At 42.0% G+C, this 17440-nt stretch overlaps 1 protein-coding gene across 1 annotated transcript in view; it reads right to left on the bottom strand.

The window, feature by feature from the left end:
- LOC124619595 (ATP-binding cassette sub-family G member 1-like) overlaps positions 1-17440 on the bottom strand; it is a 341578-nt gene that overhangs the window by 66594 nt on the left and 257544 nt on the right. The window lies entirely within an intron of this gene.

Here is a 17440-nt window from a genome sequence, read left to right as displayed (position 1 = left end):
ATTAACAAACAGAAGTCTTCTTCTGTCGTATGTTGTGTGACTGGATACGTGATTTCCTGTCAGAAAGGTCACAGTTCGTAATAACTAATAGAAAGTCATCGAGTAAAACAGAAGTAACATCTGGCATTCCTCGAGGAAGTGTTATATGCCCTCCGTTGTTCCTGGTTTACATAAATGATTTAGGAGACAATCTAAGCAGCCCTCTTAAATTGTTTGCCGATGATGCTGTCATTTACCAACATGGTCAAAACTATTTGCAAAATGATTTACACCAGATATCTGTACAGTGCAAAAAGTGGCAGTTGACTCTAAATAATGAAAAGTGTGAAGTCATCCACATGAGAACTAAAAAGAGTCCGCTAAATTTCAGTCACACAAACCTAAATTCCGTAAACAAACCTAAATTCCGTAAACTCAACTAAATACTCAGTGATTCACAACTACGAATCACTTAAAATGAGACGGTCACATAGATAATGTTGTGGGGAAACCAAACCAAAGACAGTTGTTGTTGTTGTTGTTGTGGTCTTCAGCCTTGAGACTGGTTTGATGCAGCTCTCCATGCTACTCTATCCTGTGCAAGCTTCTTCATCTCCCAGTACCTACTGCAACCTACATCCTTCTGAATCTGTTTAGTGTATTCATCTCTTGGTCTCCCTCTACGATTTTTACCCTCCACGCTGCTCTCCAATACTAAATAGGTAATGTCCTACCAACTGATCCCTTCTTCTAGTCAAGTTGTGCCACAAATTTCTCTTCTCCCCAATTCTACGTATTCAATACCTCCTCATTAGTTATGTGATCCACCCCTCCAATCTTCAGCATTCTTCTGTAGCACCACATTTCGAAAGCTTCTATTCTCTTCTTGTCTAAACTATTTATCGTCCACGTTTCACTTCCATACATGGCTACACTCCATACAAATACTTTCAGAAACGACTTCCTGACTCTTAAATCTATACTCGATGTTAACAAATTTCTCTTCTTCAGAAATACTTTCCTTGCGATTGCCAGTCTACGTTTTATATCGTCTCTACTTCGACCATCATGAGTTATTTTGCTCCCCAAATAGCAAAAATCATTTACTACTTTAAGCGTCTTATTTCCTAATCTAATTCCCGGAGCACCACCCGATTTAATTCGACTACATTCCATTACCCTCGTTTCGCTTTTGTTGATGTTCATCTTATATCCTCCTTTCAAGACACTGTTCATTCCGTTCAACTGCTCTTCCAGGTCCTTTGCTGTCTCTGACAGAATTACAACGTCATCGGTGAACCTCAAAGTTTTTATTTCTTCTCCCTGGATTTTAATACCTACTCCGAATTTTTCTTTTATTTCCTTTACTGCTTGCTCAATATACAGATTGAATAACATCTGGGAGAGGCTACAACTCTGTTCACTCCCTTCCCAACCACTGCTTCCCTTTCATGCCCCTCGCCTCTTAGAAATGCCATCTGGTTTCTGTACAAATTGTAAATAGCCTTTCGCTCCTTGTATTTTACCCCTGCCACCTTCAGAATTTGAAAGAGAGTATTCCAATCAACATTGTTAAAATGTTTCTCTAAGTCTACAAATGCTAGAAACGTATGTTTGCCTTTCCTTAATCTATTCTCTAAGATAAGTCGTAGGGTCAGTATTGCCTCACGTGTTCCAACATATTTACGGATCCAAACTGATCTTCCCCGAGGTCGGCTTCTACCAGTTTTCTCATTCGTCTGTAAAGAATTCGTGTCAGTATTTTGCAGCCGTGACTTATTAAACTGATAGTTCCGTAATTTTCACATATGTCAGCACCTGCTTTCTTTGGGACTGGAATTGAAGTCGGAGGGTATTTCGCCTGTCTCATACATCTTGCTCACCAGATGGTAGAATTTTGTCAGGACTGGCTCTCCCAAGGCTGTCAGTAGTTCTAATGGAATGTTGTCTACTCCCGGGGCCTTGTTTCGACTTAGGTCTTTCAGTGCTCTGTCAAACTCTTCACGCAGTATCATATCTCCCATTTCATCTTCATCTACATCCTCTTCCATTTTCATAATATTGTCCTCAAGTACTCCTTCCACCTTTCTGCTTTCCCTTCTTTGCTTAGAACTGGGTTTCCATCTGAGCTCTTGATATTCATGCAAGTGGTTCTTTTTTCTCCAAAGGTCATCTATATCCTCTTCCATTTTCATAATATTGTCCTCAAGTACTCCTTCCACCTTTCTGCTTTCCCTTCTTTGCTTAGAACTGGGTTTGGTTTCCATCTGAGCTCTTGATATTCATGCAAGTGGTTCTTTTTTCTCCAAAGGTCTCTTTATTGGCAGAACACTTAGAAAATTTAACACGTCTACTAAAGAGACTGCTGTACCCTCTTCTAGAGTATTGCTGTGCAGTATGGGACCTGCATCTCACAGAATCGATAGAGGACATCGAAAGAGTTCAAATAACGGCAGCTCGCTTTGTATTATCACGAAATACCGGAGAGGGTGCCACGGATATGACACACGTATAGGAGTGTCAGTCATTAAAAGAAAGGCGTTACTCGTTGCGGCAGGATCTTCTCACGAAATTTCAGTCATCAACTTCCTCCTCAGAGTGTGAAAATATGTTGTTGTCGCCCACCTACATTAGGGAAATGATGAGCAAAATAAAATAAGAGAAATCAGAGCTTGCACGGTGAAATTTAAGTGTTCGTTTTTCCCGCGTGTTGTTCGAGAGTGGAATGATCGACGAATGGAAGGTGGTTCTATGAACTCTCCGCCAGACACTTAATAGTGAATTGAAGAATAATGATATAGATGTAGATGTAGATACATATGTAGATGACAAGACGATCGAACCCGTTCTGTAAACCCATTTATGAATGGTTAGGATATCTTTCGGAGTGATACAATTTGAAACAAAACTCAAAAGTACCACGGAACGTATTGAGAGATAAACTGTGTTGAGTCCTTCATAAATTATAGGTTGTCTGGTTTATTCGCCTTTCGTGATAACGCTTTTACGTATCATTCGAAAAAAATTCCAACAACGCTAGCTTATCGCAGAGACGCTATGTGCATCTCACACCTGCGCCAGAGAAGAGCCTCTCTTGGCGTTTTATCTGCGACTTAATGGGTCCGTATCTCCTCCGTCACTACAGCAGCCACCTGGCTCCAGACCGCCAACCGCTAATAAACAACAGCTTGCACCGGTACGAGGTCATTGAAACGTGTGTATAATCAAGTTCCTCTACGTTCGAAGTAGCTCGTGGACCCATCTCGTCGGTGCAGTTCTCTGTGATAGAAGTTAGCGAGAGATGTGGCGAAAAGTGAAAATCTTTGTAAGTATTGACGTGAAGTGTGATGATGAAGCTACCAGGGAAGGCTGATATAAATCTGCACTGCTGGCCACTAAAATTGCAATGACGGAAAGGATAACAAGTAACGAAATTGTACTTACAGTGCGTATACAGTACAGTACAAAAAATACTAAATTTGTACATCAACATCTACATGGCCTCTCTGAAAATGACACTTAAATGCCTGGCAGAGGGTTCATCGAACCACCTTCACACTAATTCTCTGTTATGAATGAAACACATATAACATTTGTTTTATATTCTACAATATTTATTATTTGTTACAAAATCGGTTTTTGTCTGTTATACAGTCATCAGGTACAAAGATAAGTGTGTGGTGCAGTGAAATTTTGTTGTCATTCATTTCCATGAATGCCAAAAAAGGAAGGGCAAACAAAATCTTTTGAACTGTTTGTTGTCATTCATTTTCATGCATGCCAAAAAAGGAAGGGCAAAGTCATGGCATTGCAGCCTATCTTGGGGCTTCATTTGGTGCACACTCAGAATCTTGTAGGGTTACCAGTGTAAAACGTGTCGCAAAATCTTTTGAACTGTTGACCAGGTGAGAGACAATTCCCACGACACAGCTCGAGCACTGGCTGCGGAATTTGAGACAAGTGTTGCACGGTCGCTAATAGCTACAACAACTTCTTTAACAACTACCAAGGGAATGGGCCGCCTTCCTCTCCCTGCTGCACATCTATTTCTCGTCTTTCTTTAAATTTATTGATAATATTTAACTCATTTATTGACATAGGGCCTATTTGCAGCTGTTTTGTAGACAATATTTCCGCAATGCAGCGCTGCTATTGCTACCAATCTGATAAAGCAAGTTTACCAGCAGTATGCGGTTTTTCTTCTCAATAGACATTGCGTTTCATACGGAACATGTCAACCCTCTGAACTCCTCACTTGTGCACGAACGACCTCTCGATTATGTCCCATAAATGTTCGATGAAATTCATGGCGAGCGACCTGCGTGGCCAAGTCATTTGCTCAAATTGTCCACAAATCAGTTGGAAACAACTGTGGCCAAGTGACGTGGCACATTGTCACCCATAAAAACTGATGTCTATGAATGGCTACAAATGGTCTCCAAGTAGCCAACATAATCGTTTCTAGTCAATGATCAGTTCAGTTGGACCAGAGGACCCAGTCGATTCCATTATGAAGCCAGAGGACCTCGTCCATTCCATTACGCAGCCACCACCAGCTTGCACAGTGCCTTGTTGACAACTTGGGTCCATGGCTTCGTGGGGTCTGCGCGACGCTCGAACCCTACCATCAGCTCTTACCCCGAACTGACATCGGGACTCATCTAACCAGGCCACGGTTTTCCAGCCTAGGGCTCAACGGATACGGTCACGAGCCCAGGAGAGGCTGTTAGTGAAGGCCTCGCGTCGGTCGTCTGCTGCCATAGCTCATAACGGCAGATGTCGCCACACTGTCCAAATGGATACGTTCGTCGTACGTCCCACACTGATGTCTGCGGTTGTTTCAAGCAGCGTTTCTTGTCTGTTAGCACTGACAACTTTACGCAAACGCCGCTGCTCCCGGTCGTTACGTGAAGGCTATTGGGCACTACGTTATCCATGGTGGGAGGTAAAGCCTGAAATTTGATATTCTCGGCACACTCCTGGCGCTGTGGATGCCGAAATACTGAATTACCTAACGAGTTCCGAAATGGAATGTCCCATGCGTGTAGCTCCAACCTCCAATCCACGTTCAAAGTCTGTTAATTCCCTTCGTGCCCCAAGTGAAGGAAGCGATTAGCATCAGGAGAAACCCCAGGAATGACTGAGCTTTGAACCGTGTACCATTTGCAATCGGGCACGTAATTCACTTAAGGGGCTGAGATACAAGAGTAAAAAGCTACGCAGCATTTGAGTGAAGAAATCTGCTGGTTAACACTGATGAATTGACGTAAGGTGGTGCAACTGTCAAGATAATTGTTTAGAATTCGGGAGGGGCCAACTGCAAACATTGTGAAATGGTTTCTTCAGTAATATCCTTCCTCAGTTTCACTCACACTCGGTCACGTAACTAGGGATGACACTTGGCGCATGTGCCCTGAACCCTGTTTCCGTATTTTTCTGAAATGAAGTTTCTGGAAAGTTATTTTAAACTTTTCACTGCGGTTTTCTTTGTAATGAAAATCATTAATTTACGGTTATTTTAATTAATGGCATAGTGAGAAGTATGTTGTTGTTGTTGTCTTCAGCCCTGAGACTGGTTTGATGCAGCTCTCCATGCTACTCTATCCTGTGCAAGCTTCGTCATCTCCCAGTACTTACTGCAACCTACATCCTTCTGAATCTGCTGAGTGTATTCATCTCTTGGTCTCCCTCTACGATTTTTACCCTCCAATGTGTGATGTTACAAAATAGAAGTGATGTAGCTATTCAATGGAAAGTTGGAAATTGAGATTTAACTAACTGTTTTATCAATCACAATTGGCGTAAGAATCATGGATTGACCATTGTCATAAAATATTGCATTATGAGATGTGAATAGTTTTTACTTGCGGTTTCGCGTGGCTTGACGCAGTCACAACTAGCGTGCTATTGATTAAGAAGTTGCGTTATCGTCTTTCTAATTACTTCATGATCGTAGATACGATCATACCCGGTTGTGAAGTTATTGTTATGACAAAAAAAATTTCCTAAGGGACCAGAAAGTTCTTAAGGGCGCAAAAACAACTGTAACATCACACAAAAAAGAGAAATTCAATATTAAAGCTGATGCAAGAAGACGATAAAACAGTTTTCTTTTTATCAATGTAACACGCACATTGGACTGCTGATCTTGGAGTCTGTAATATTAGCAAAATGCATAATTAAAATGAAAATAATACTGAGGAGATAATAGAAATGAGCACTGCTAAATGATTCAGTATTCCCAGAACAAATATTTATTATAACTAAAACATATATCGTACCTTAAGCTTAATACAACAATGACGGTAGATTTTTATGTCCGTATCATGTCCATTTAGCGCTCTTTTATATAGCCATTGTCTTCTTTGAGTCGCTCGTGCGTCGTCACGGTAAGTTATAACAGTTCTTTACACTTCACTCAACTCAGACATACACGTTTTTATACATTTAGTGAAAATTAGATCAGACTGCCACAAATCTGCGTCCGTCTTACTTCAGAAAAACAGTAAAAGTCTTCTTAGCGCTCCAGGCTTCATTTGTTCTCCCGCGAACAAAATAGTGAAGGATCGTATATCTATCCGTATTTTTCTGTTTTTATTGCCGCCCAAAGACGACAAATTACATCACTAGAAAATTCCACCGTCGCTATGCGACGCCTCATTATACATTAATCATTATTTACAAACAAGTATTTGCCTTCTGGCTGAAAGTATTAACTACTCGTATTTGCTGTTTTAATGAAGTCAAGTGCGTTAATGGAAATGCTGAAACAACAGTTTGACGCAGTAAATGAGACTATAAAAACACAAAATGAGACTGTTAACGCCCGATTAGATGCTGTAAGCGAATCAGTAAAAACACAAAATGAGACTATAAAAACACAAAATGAGACTGTTAACGCCCGATTAGATGCTGTAAGCGAATCAGTAAAAACACAAAATGAGACTATAAAAACACAAAATGAGACTGTTAACGCCCGATTAGATGCTGTAAGCGAATCATTAAAAACACAGCTAGGCACAATCAAAACAGATCTGCATAAAGAAATTACGGCTGAATTAAATACCCATTTGGGTGAGGTGCAAACTAAGATCAGTGATCAAATTCAGAAAATGCAGAAACAGGTGAAAAGTGAAATAGCTGAAGTATCTGGAACATTAAACACAAAAATTCAGGCAGCTACCAAAGAAATAAACTCAGTTAGAAATGCAGTATCTGACATTGAAGGTGTAGTGGAGGATCTGTCGAGGCAGATAGACTCAATCAATATCGAAGAACAGGTTAAGAGCACCGTGAAAGCACACGCGGAGGCATTGTCGGAACACTACGGTGAATGGATAAAGGGTAAAGATATTTTTATCGAAAAGAAGGTCAGGGAGGAGCTTAGGGAGACTGTCAAGGATGTAACTTATGAAATCTTAGCTGCTCCTGGTAAGTCTGGAGACACAGTGGTTTCTGAATTGGGACAGATTCGGAGGACACTTACACGGGATCTTCCCGAGTGGAAGCAGCAAGTAGTGGACGAAGTCAGAATGCTGAGAAACTGTGTAGAAAATCCGCACACGCATACGCAAACTATAGGGAACAACTCTTTAGACGGTGACGAATGTCAGTCAACTCCTTATTGTTCACCGCCTGATTACATGCAAAACAACAGTCCTGTTGAGTCCCGAGTAGGGAAAATAAATGATCCGCCCACAATCGTGAGTTTAATGCAAGAGGAAAGTGTGATTACGCATCGCACTTCTCCTGTTTTTCATCCGCAGAAGCGAGAAATACACCCCATCGTGTTCCTAAAGAATTTTTCCAGCATATTTCCCAGGAGCTGGACAGACAGACAGCGTATTCAGTTCGTCACTGGCTTTATTTCTGGTGATGCAGCATTATGGGGAACGGAAATGGTAGACACGTGTAGGAATTATGAAGAGTTTGAGAAAATGTTCTTGGCAAAATTTTGGAGTAATGGGGTACAGCAAAGATTAAGGAAGGAGGTGTATGGTGCGGAAATTTTCAATGAGAAGCATGGAAGTCTCCGGCGATACTTCGAGAAGTATCTAGCAAAAATTAAATTCTGGGATTCTCCGATTTCTTCCAAGGACGTAATTATGATTCTCAAAAGCAAACTCCCTGTGTCTATTAGAGAGAAATTAGTAAATGTGTCCGAAGAAGACACGGATGTATTCCTTTCTGTGCTGGATTCCTTAGATTTAATTAGCGAGGATGTGCGCTCCAAGGTTGGCAGCGGCAAATTCTTCCCTGGCAGCCAGCAGAATGCATCGCACGCGGACAACAATGCGCCCAAGGAGAGAGCGAGCTACTGCGACCGCTGTTACCAACCTGCCAGCCGTTATGAAAACGCAAATGGCAATAACTTTAAATGGAAGCAGAAAACCAATTACAGTAATCAGCAGAGATACCACCCAATTTACAACCACCAGGTACAACATCAGTACGGAAACCCACCCTGTAATTCTGCACCTGAGCAGTATGGAAATTCTCCACAAACTAGTGGTAATTTTTCAAATGGGCCAGTGTACAATCAAAGTTATAGGTCGAAATATAGCAAGTGGCATGGGCAAGGCGGAGGCCACCCAGCACATCAGAACAACTTTTCACAGAATAGAGGACCGCGGAACAATTTTCAAATGGCACCAAATGCGAACTTTCCTTCACAAGGAAATGATTCTGCCGGCAACCAAAAGATCGGGCGACAGCAGCCGTCTCAAGTATTTTATTCACAAGTGAATGCACCCAGTGGATTTTACCCCTCTACACCGGCATTTGTACCACATAACCAGCACCAATATGAAACGGAACAAACACTTAAGGCCATGAATGACAAACAGGTTAAACATCCTGCGGAAAATTAGAGGCAGCGCCTTTCAGCCTCCAAGAGGTCGCTGCGGATTTTGAGTGGGGGCACTAATGAATACTCTGATTCTGAGTATGTTAATGCGATACGGTACGACCATGAGACCGACTTACGAGATGACCTTGCACCTGACCTAGAAGCTCAAGACATTAATGACATTTATGATGAACGGGTCCAGGCTGCGATTAAGATTTCTATTGCCAACATTCCTTTCACAGCCATTGTTGATGTAGGAGCAAACATCAATGTGATGTCATCATGTCTCTTCAGACAGGTGTCTTCTGTTTCAAAAGTTTTATCATTGCCGATTCAGGGCTGCTCCATATCGGGAGCGATTGGTCCAATGAAACAGAGAGTTAGTTTACAGACACAGCCTCAACTGCAGATAGAATCTGTTTTGATTTCTTACCTCTTGCGTACTGGAAATTTCCTTGTGTGAACTGTTAATGATAAGTATTGTGTTGAAAAGCGCACTGACTACATGTAAACTTTAAGTATTAAATGCTATGTATGGAAAAATTGTTTATAGTGATGGACATGAACTGATATTTCTTCAACAAGCTGAAGCAGGAAATTGAGGTTGCACCAAGAATTTCAATTTAATTTTAAGTTAGTAATAAGAAAAAAAGTGCTTACGAGGCGATTGCCCGGAGCTATATAAATATGTAAAGGTGAGAAATGGAGAAGGATGCGTAAATAAGCACTTCTCTCAAGGTACAAGAAGATTTATAGATTTATTTTTAGTAATGTAAGTACTTGAAGTTCTGTTGTAAAAGCCCAAATTACCTGCTTAAAAAAAAAAAAGGGTACATGTTCAAACACTCCAGACAGTGGACAGGAGTAGAAGAAATAGCTTAAAGTTCAGTTAAAGCGTGCTGTTAAATGGAAAAACAAGTGGTAACCCGCATGTGTTCACGCAAGGAGACAATAAGCTGTAGTAAACTAAGTTAGGTGAAATACAGTACAAATAGAGGCAAACCATGAAGCATCAATAATGTAGCGTAAGTACTCCACGAGGCCACTAATTGCTATGAAAGTAAACTATTTCCCTGTGATCTGAGCCCAATGTAAAGAGTATATGAGGAATGTTAGCTGACGAATTGATTTCAGTAGAATCGAGGTACTAAATAACCACACAGCAAGCCACCTGTATCATAAATAAGTCCAAGTAAAGATCTTCAGAAGATCTGTAGTGTAATCTAGCGACCATTCAATACCCTAATTGAAGGCTAATCTAAAGAACAAGCAATGCAGTGATATTTAAACTTAATACTGACTATAACCAGAGTAAGACGTAGAAGTAGCAAAGCATGCTGTAATGAAAGAGGTTGAAATTTATATATGTGCCTATGTTTATTATGATAATTTAATTTACATGCAGATTTTATTGCAAAAATGTCTCCTAAGACACTCCTCTTATGAAATCCATTTTCCTTGTGCCCGTTCCTTTTGATCCTGGTTCATTAACCCAGACCAAGGGTTGACTTGTAAAAGGCACGTGTGCTTCGAAGCAAAGCAGTGCTTATGAGAAATGAGACACGTAGCGTGATGAACTTCGTTAGCTTTGGTAATGTTTGTTATGGACCGGTTGCGTAAACCCAGTGAACTGTCGGTAGTTCCATTCATGCGAAAAATAGTAGACACGCGTTACCCTATTTTTTTTTTAACAGAGAACGATTGCTGAGTACATGAAGCGAAGAGGGAGACCTATTGTTATCCAGTCTGCCCTCAAATTTATAAAAAAAAAAAAAAAAAAATTGGCAAAAAAAAAAAAAAAAAAAAAAGATTCAGCGTTAAGTGTGTACTCGTTAAGTAGTAGATATGCTGCGTGGCAGTAGAAAATGATCTTGGGTGCACTAAAGAATAAATGCAACGAGTGTTGCGAAACCTGTAGTTCTCATAATGAGGAGATGAGCACTTAAAAGAAAGTTTGAAAGAATATTTTTAGGTTCACTAGTGAAAGCAAATCTTGAGATATAAAGAGTCCATTCATAAAGCAGTTGTTCACTGGACTTAACAAAAGGAGTGACCATTAATTGTAAATATTAGCTCGTAAGTGATCTTTTGTAAATAGTAGAACATAAGTCTTTCTGTACCAATGGAGGAAACCTGCAAAATTGGTTGTTTTGTAAATGAACTCTATCGGCGAAGGAACTAAGCACGAATGCTGTGTGAAGATGCACTAAAGTGCGACGTGCATAATAAAAGTAACTGTTCACTGTATATTAGTGGTAGTGTTGTACTGCAAGTGTAAAAAGAAGTCAAGGCTACGACAACAGGTGCAACGCAAAGTTCAGTGTTGTTCTAAGTGCAGCGACAGCTAAAACATTCGTCGTCACTTACCTGTGAGCCTCATGGGAGGCAGTTGACAGAGAAGTATGGAGGCAGCGTCAGTGTCCAGCTCCTCCGATGGAAAACGCGCGCGAGGTGTTTGTATCGATGCACTCGTGTGATACGAAGTTCACAAAAAAAAGGAGCAATCTACGACCAGCAGCTCTGTTACAGCCTGAGCGCGAACGGATACTGAGTGTTGGAGCTCACGCAACACTGTGCAGCCGCTGTGAGTGGCTGACGTGTGGGTGACGAAACAATCCAAACTTTAAACTGCTAACCGCCATGACTTCCATCGTACATACTGGAGGAAAGACATTTGTACACTTGTGTGACTACATTTTCATACGTAAATTAAGCAATTTTCTTGAGTTGAAGTTAAGATGAGTGAGAAGTAGATTGATAGATTACTCAGGCCTTAAAGCCATTAATACCGGCACTCCTGAACACTGCTAAAATGAATTATAACCCTGTCTCTTGATGGACAAAGAAAATGAATGTGCACTATAGGAAGACCCTAAACTCCAGACCAGTCCCGATCCTTAACAAATGTATCCAGTAGCTTGTAAGTCATACTAATAATTTTCCACTTCTTCTGTTTCATATTGTAAATAAAAACCCGGGAAGCCACTTGAATTCCTGGCACCACAGTGGAAAGGACAGATGTACTGCATGATGAACGCCGTAGACAGCTAACACAGAAAGTGAAAGCATCACGAAGTGTAGTGCTACGTTATTAAACTGTAATTGAACCACAAGGAGTCAACAGATGCTCGAACATTGTCCACCCTAGTTTAGTGAAAATAAGCACTCACTGTACTCATGTATTAGTTGTTAAGCTCAAGAGAAAGAAATTCCTGAATTCTATCCCCTGAAGTGCGAAATGAACGTTCACTTATTGTTATAAGCAAATATGGACCAAACTTAAATATGCACATAAATGTTAATCTTGGTATTATGGAATGAAGTGACTGATGAACAAAGAATGAAAAACTTTATTTTGAAAAATGATAAATATCTGATATATGTTTATAAATGTGATTTCAATTTATGTACTTTGTACGCCAGTAACATTATGTAAATGTCACACCAAAAATCACGAATATCTCATGAGGACATGAGGATCGAGGTAATCCTTCGGCATTCCCTCTCTCCTCATGGGAGGCAATGTGATATTCGCTATTTTTGGCTTAATTAAAACAGCAAATTCAGCCAGAAGGCAAATACTTGTTTATAAAGAATGATTAATATATAATAAGGCGTCGCATGGCGACGGTGGAATTTTCTAGATAATGTAATTCGTCGTCTTTGGGCGGCAATATAAACAGAAAAGTACGGATGGATATGCGATCCTTCACTATTTTGTTCGCTGGAGAACAAATGAAGCCTGGAGCGCTAAGAAGACTTTTACTGTTTTTCTGAAGTAAGACGGACGCAGATTTGTGGCAGTCTGATCTAATTTTCACTAAATGTATAAAAACGTGTATGTCTGAGTTGAGTGAAGTGTAAAGAACTGTTATAACTTACCGTGACGACGCACGAGCGACTCAAAGAAGACAATGGCTATATAAAAGAGCGCTAAATGGACATGATACGGACATAAAAATCTACCGTCATTGTTGTATTAAGCTTAAGGTACGATATATGTTTTAGTTATAATAAATATTTGTTCTGGGAATACTGAATCATTTAGCAGTGCTCATTTCTATTATCTCCTCAGTATTATTTTCATTTTAATTATGCATTTTGCTAATATTACAGACTCCAAGATCAGCAGTCCAATGTGCGTGTTACATTGATAAAAAGAAAACTGTTTTATCGTCTTCTTGCATCAGCTTTAATATTGAATTTCTCTTTTGCGTGATGTTACAGTTGTTTTTGCGCCCTTAAGAACTTTCTGGTCCCTTAGGAAATTTTTTTGTCATAACAATAACTTCACAACCGGGTATGATCGTATCTACGATCATGAAGTAATTAGAAAGACGATAACGCAACTTCTTAATCAATAGCACGCTAGTTGTGACTGCCTCAAGCCACGCGAAACCGCAAGTAAAAACTATTCACATCTCATAATGCAATATTTTATGACAATGGTCAATCCATGATTCTTACGCCAATTGTGATTGATAAAACAGTTAGTTAAATCTCAATTTCCAACTTTCCATTGAATAGCAACATCACTTCTATTTTGTAACATCACAAATGCTAAATTTGTGATCCCTTAACGCCTCAGAACATGTCCCACCAACCGGTCCCTTCTTCTTGTCAGGTTGTGCCACAAACTTCTCTTCTCCCCAATTCTATACAATACCTCCTCATTAGTTACGTGATCTACCCATCTAATCTTCAGCATTCTTCTGTAGCACCACATTTCAAAAGCTTCTATTCTCTTCTTGTCCAAACTATTTATCGTCCATGTTTCACTTCCATACATAGCTACACTCCATACAAATACTTTCAGAAACGACTTCCTAACACTTAAATCTATACTCGATGCATGTGAGAAGTAACAATACAAAAAAAATGTTTCCCACTGTTTCGTGTCCTACGCGGGGTGAGGTGGGAAGTACAGGGGTTTTCGTAAGTACCTCCAGAGTTTCTGAAGAAGACGCCACACAAACTACAAAACATGCGGAACACAGACACACATCAGTGGACAGAACATCTCCAAGTTTGTAACTCACACTACAAATGCTGAGTATGGACCTCGTTTGTGGCAAAAGGCAAAACAGACGTGCTGTTGATTGACACGAATTTTCCACGAAGGTGCGACAGCAGTTCACTTTGCTAATCTATTGACCGGGTTGCAGGCGCCAGCTAATTCGATTCGACAAAACGGAGTGGTAGTGGGAAACAGATGGTTAACAACGAGACTTGGAGGCAGCACAATCTTCAAGTGCAAGCTGTAATTATAATAATTCTGCAAACCATTAGCAACCTTACCTCTATCAGTGGATAGTAGTGCACATCAATAACGAGCAGCAATTTCCACCGATTAACTGTTAACCTATGGTGGGACATATGCACAGAGGGACAAAACACGTGGAGTAGCGATATGCACATATATAGACGACGGTAGCATGACGAACGCAAGGTATAAAAGGGCACCACATTGGCGGAGCTGTCATTTGTACTCAAGTGATTCATGTGAAAAGGTGTCTGACGTGATTATGGCCACACGACAGGAGTTAACAGACCTTGAACGCGGAATGGTAGTTGGAGCTAGGCGCATGGGACATTCCGTTACGGAAATCCTCAAGGAATTCAGTATTCCGAAGGGTTCCGGCGTATCGAGAAGCGCCGGCACCTAAGATCATGAACACAGGAGCAGAGAAGGCTGTGAGACGACGTCAGCCAATAGACCGCTGGTGAGGACCGCACCACGACAGGAGCGGCCTCTACAAGAAGAGAATACACTACTGGCCATTAAAATTGCTACACCACGAAGATGACGTGCTACAGACGCGAAATTTAACCGACATCAAGAAGATACTGTGATAAGCAAATGATTAGCTTTTCAGAGCATTCACACAAGGTTGGCGCCGGTGGCGACACCTACTACGTGCTGACGTGAGGAAAGTTTCCAACCGATTTCTCATACACAAACAGCAGTTGACCGGCGTTGCCTGGTGAAACGTTTTTGTGATGCCTCGTGTAAGGAGGAGAAATGCGTACCATCACGTTTCCGACTTTGATAAAGGTCGGATTGTAGCCTATCGCGATTGCGGTTTATCGTATCTCGACATTGCTGCTCGCGTTGGTCGAAATCCAATGACTGTTGGCAGAATATGGAATCGGTGGGTTCAGGAGGGTAATACGGAACGCCATGCTGGATGCCAACGGCCTCGTATCACTAGCAGTCGAGATGACAGGCATCTTTTCCGCATGGCTGTAACGGATCGTGCAGCCACGTCTCGATCCCTGAGTCGACAGATGGGGACGTTTGCAAGACAACAACCATCTGCACGAACAGTTGGACGACGTTTGCAGCAGCATGGACTATCAGCTCGGAGACCATGGCTGCGGTTACCCTTGACGCTGCATCACAGACAGGAGCGCCTGCGATGGTGTACTCAACGACGAACCTGGGTGCACGAATGGCAAAACGTCATTTTTTCGGATGAATCCAGGTTCTGTTTACAGCAATATGATGGTCGCATCCGTGTTTGGCGACATCGCGGTGAACGCACATTGGAAGGGTGTATTCGTCATCGCCATACTGGCGTATCAGCCGGCATGATGGTATGGGGTGCCATTGGCTACACGTCTCGGTCACCTCTTGTTCGCATTGACGGTACTTTGAACAGTGGACGTTACATTTCAGATATGTTTCGACCCGTGGCTCTACCCTTCATTCGATCCCTGCGAAACCCTACATTTCAGCAGGATAATGCACGACCGCATGTTCCAGGTCCTGTACGGGCCTTTCTGGATACAGAAAATGTTCGACTGCTGTCCTGGCCAGCACATTCTCTAGATCTCTCACCCATTGAAAACGTCTGGTCAATGGTGGCCGAGCAACTGGCTCGTCACAATACGCCAGTCACTACTCTTGATGAACTGTGGTATCGTGTTAAAGCTGCATGGGCCGCTGTACCTGTACACGCCATCCAAGCTGTGTTTGACTCAGTGCCCAGGCGTATCAATCCCATTATTGCTGCTAGAGGTGGTTGTTCTGGGTACTGATTTCTCAGGATCCATGCACGCAAACTGTGTGAAAATGTAATCACATTTCAGTTCTAGTATAATATATTTGTCCAATGAATACCCGTTTATCATCTGCATTTCTTCTTGGTGTAGCAGTTTTAATGGCCAGTAGTGTATGTCTTACCATGGACAACGCAGTGGCCGACGGCCTTCCCTTAACGACCCAGATCAGCGACGTTTGCGTAGAGTTGCTATTGCTAACAGACAAGCAACACTGCGTGTAATAACTGCAGAATCAATGCGGGACGTATAAACAAACGTATCTGTTAGGACAGTGTGGCGATAACGGGCAATGGCAGCAGACGACCGATGCGAGTCCCTTTGTAACAGTACGGCTGCCTGCAGAACCTCTCCTGGGCTCGTGACCATATCGATTGGTTCCTAGATAGAAAAACCGTGGCCTGGTCACATTAGTCCAGATTTCAGTTGGTAAGAGCTGATGATAGAGCTTGAGGGTGGTGCAGACACCGAGAAGCCTTGCACCAAAGTTGGTGGTGGCCTCATAATGGTGTGGGTTATGTTTACAACGAATGGACTGGGTCTCTGGTCCAACTGAACAGGTCATTGACCTTTTTCAGCCATTCATAACTTCAAGTTCCCAAACAACGATGGAATTTTTATGGATAACAGTGTGTCTTGTCACCGGACCACAATTGTTCACGACCGGTTTGAGGAACATTCTGAACAATTCGAGTGAATGATTTCGTCACCCACATCACCCGACATGAATACCGACGAACATTTATGGAACGTAATCGAGAGGTCAGGTCGTGCACAAACTCCTAAACCGGCAACAAGTTAGCAATTATGGAGGGCTGCAAAGGCAGCAAGGGACTTCCAACGATTTGTTGAGTCGATGACACGTCGAGTTGCTGCACTACGCCAGCCAAAAGAGATCCGACACGATACTAGGATCTCTTCCTTTCTTTCTTTCTTTTCCTGTAGGCCTTTATCCTGCAGGAACGCAGGGTCAGCCTTGTTATGACGGATTTGGCAATGTTAGTAGCAGAGGGTGGCCGGATGCCGTTCCTGCCGCCACCCCGGACTCCCAGGATGGAATAAGTGTACCCCAGCTGTCTGTGTCTAGTGTAAGTCATGAAATAGTGCGAACGTTTTTCAAATGTCTGTGAGTCGTGTAACGGAGGCAGAACGTGGGGACCAGTCCGGTATTCTACAACTACATCTACATTTATACTCCGCAAGCCACCCAACGGTGTGTGGCGGAGGGCACTTTGCGTGCCACTGTCATTACCTCCCTTTTCTGTTCCAGTCGCGTATGGTTCGCGGGAAGAACGACTGTCGGAAAGCCTCCGTGCGCGCTCGAATCTCTCTAATTTTACATTCGTGATCTCCTCGGGAGGTATAAGTAGGGGAAAGCAATATATTCGATACCTCATCCAGAAACGCACCCTCTCAAAACCTGGCGAGCAAGCTACACCGTGATGCAGAGCGCCTCTCTTGCAGAGTCTGACACGTGAGTTTGTTAAACATCTCCATAACGCTATCACAGTTACCAAATAACCCTGTGACGAAATGCGCAGCTCTTTTTTT

The sequence above is a fragment of the Schistocerca americana genome, chromosome 6 (genome assembly GCF_021461395.2).
Source record: "Schistocerca americana isolate TAMUIC-IGC-003095 chromosome 6, iqSchAmer2.1, whole genome shotgun sequence".
NCBI lineage: Eukaryota > Metazoa > Arthropoda > Insecta > Orthoptera > Acrididae > Schistocerca > Schistocerca americana.
Note: the sequence above shows the minus strand (reverse complement) of the source record. Positions and strands in the feature narration are given on the sequence as shown.